Below are 2902 nucleotides of genomic sequence, written 5' to 3' on the forward strand. Positions count from 1 at the left end.
ACAGAATATATAAAATAAAGTAAGACTTTTTTTTCAAAGATAAAATAGAAAAATGGAGGGTATACTTAGCAATTTGGTGAAAATAGGAAATAATTCAAAATTTGAAATAAAAGTTTTGAAATAAAATTTCAGTGGGTACCACACAAACACCAAGAATCATATGCCATATGCCATGTATCCTAAAACCAGGTAACTTTACAATAAATAAATAAATACCTAGAAATATTCAACCTAGCAAGACAGAATTGTGAAGAGATTAAAAATCTGGAGACCAATTATTAGAATGGTCATTAACGAGGGTCAATGTCTTAATATCTACCAAATATTTAATACCAGTCCTTGAACTCTTGATCCGGAGGGTAAATTCAAGGCAACAAGCCAGACCAGGACACTTGGAGGGAACAAAGCTTCAGGTCCTCCCAGGAGCAAAGATGCAATGATCAGCACTTAATCTTGATAATGCCCCCGATGAGCAAAGATTCAATTATGCTCAACAACATATGATCAAAATAAGTTCAATAATACATTAAAAAGATCACACGTCATGATCATGTGGGACCTATTCCAGGTATACCTTCACAAATGAATAATTGTGGCCATTACATCGACAAAATGAGAGATGAAAATCATACTCGTTTCAATAAATGCAAGAAAAATAGCATGTAACAATTTTCAACAGTGTTTAATTTGAAAAATGATGGATAGGCTGGTTATAAAGTAAATGTACCTCAACACCACAAAGATCGTAATGGTAAACATATAGTGAAGAGCGTACTTTCTGAGGCAAGCTGGGCATCCTCCCTCTGAGATGAGGAACGAGACAAGGAAACGTGTCGTTTTCACCGCTCTTATTCAACATAACATAGAAGTCCTCTCCAGAATCCAGAAGAAAATGAAATAAAGTTATTTCAACTTGAAAAAGTATGCAAAGTTGTCTCTATTTTTCGAATGAAATTATATACAGAAAATACAAATAGCTATCCCCCAAAAAATCATTAGTTCTAATACAAATTTAGTAAAATTGCAGGATAAAAATCCATGTATGAAAAACAGCTGTTTCTATACATTAACAGTGATGTAGCCATCCGAGAAATTAGTCAAACAATTTTACCTAAAACCGCATCAAAAAGAATAAAATATCATTTTCATTTAGTATTTATTGGCTGGATTATGAGAAATAAATGATGTGGAGAGATTATATATTATGCAAAAATTGACAATTATGCTTTAAAACCTATTGGGAACATTGGTATTGTTTATCATAATGTGATAAACATCATTTGGTTTGACTTTTCCTCAACCAGTTATTTTGTTGTTTCTTATTTTTTGACTCACACCCAGCTGTGCTCAGGGCTTTTTCCTGGCTCTGTGCTCAGGGGTCACTCCTGGTGGTACTATGCTGTGCTGAGGACAGAACCAGCTCTGACATGGGCAAAGCGAGCACCTGACCCTCTAAACAATCTCTGGCCCGTGTTTTTCATAACCAGCATCTATACACCTTACTTAACAAACAAAAGTCTACTTGAGAAATCACTTATACAGTGGAGGAGAAGAACGGAAAGTCCCCAGACACATACTGCTACCATTGATGGCTCGATGGCTTGATTGTCTTAGACTTTGTGTATTTTCAGTACCATAAGGGGAAAAAGAACCTTTTCATTGTAAAATGGGCTCCGGGGGGTTGCATTGTGAAGACTCTTGGTACAGTGTCAAGGGAGCTCGAGATGGTTCTGAGAGCCAGCACCCACTCATATGTCAGTGAAAATACACTCTACCAACAAAGGATCTCAGCAGCCCACACCTCATGGCCACACGGTTTAGAAGGGTTTCATGCTCTGCTCTCAGCAGGTTGAAATTCTCAGTAGTTTACGAACAAGGGATGCCCATTTTCACTTTGCTCTCGAACCTGTGAACGGTGTTGCCAGCCTATGCTGATGACAGCTCCTGTTTGAGTTCACATGTGACAAGAGAAACACCTCCAGATGAAATGCTCTGTGAAATATTTTCTCCAAAACATTTCCTCTCTTCAGCTCCCGGCTGCTGTCTGGGTTTGCAGTAGTGTGTTCACTGTCTGCTTTACGGAAACTGATGGTCTCGTGTTCACTTAAGCTGTGTCCACAACAGAAAAACCTGCTGTGGGCTCCTCCTTCTTTCCCTCCATGCTGTCTCTCTTCTACCCTGAACGAGACCCAATGACTTCTACAAATTCGGAGCAGTGCTTTGATGGCCTGGAGAGACCTCTGAACACGGGACAATGCCATGGTCTTCCACACACTGTGTTCTCACGTGCTTTGCCTTCTGCCCACAATGCTGTTCCTCTTACTGCACTTCATTCCAGTAGACCCAACCAGTTTTTGTGGGAAAACTTTAAGATTGCTGCAGGAAGAAGCTGGAATGTGCGTGCTCTTGCTCTCTTAGGCCTTGAAGCACATTCTGTCATAACAGGGAGTGCAGTGTAGTGTGCTTTCCCTTCACATCTTCTCCCTTCCAGTATTTTCTGGATGTCAGCTCTTGACTTAGAATACAAGCTGGGTGTTCTTTCTAGGAAGATCTTTCCGAGTGCCTGAAGTTCCCTCATTATAGCACCGGTAATGTAACAGAACAGAACTCCTCCTCGATGAGTCCATGTCTATTTCTCTTTAGGTGGTAAGCCGAGTGCTAGCACTAAAACATTATTTTAAAACTCACCATCTCATTTCTTATCTTAGTATTATGATTCTCAATATTGACGCTCAGCGAGCAAATATCCGAAATTATATACACGATAATTGTCATAATCCCCCGGGGCCCTGACTCCAAGGCCTGGATTCATGTAGATTTCCCCAGTGACTTCCTCCCTGACTTGAGATTGTATTCTTCGAAGAACGATGCCAGGGATGTCAGTGTGGAGTTCTGGGCTAGC

The sequence above is a fragment of the Sorex fumeus genome, unplaced genomic scaffold (genome assembly GCF_029834395.1).
Source record: "Sorex fumeus unplaced genomic scaffold, SorFum_2.1 ptg000033l, whole genome shotgun sequence".
In the NCBI taxonomy this organism is placed as follows: Eukaryota; Metazoa; Chordata; class Mammalia; order Eulipotyphla; family Soricidae; genus Sorex; species Sorex fumeus.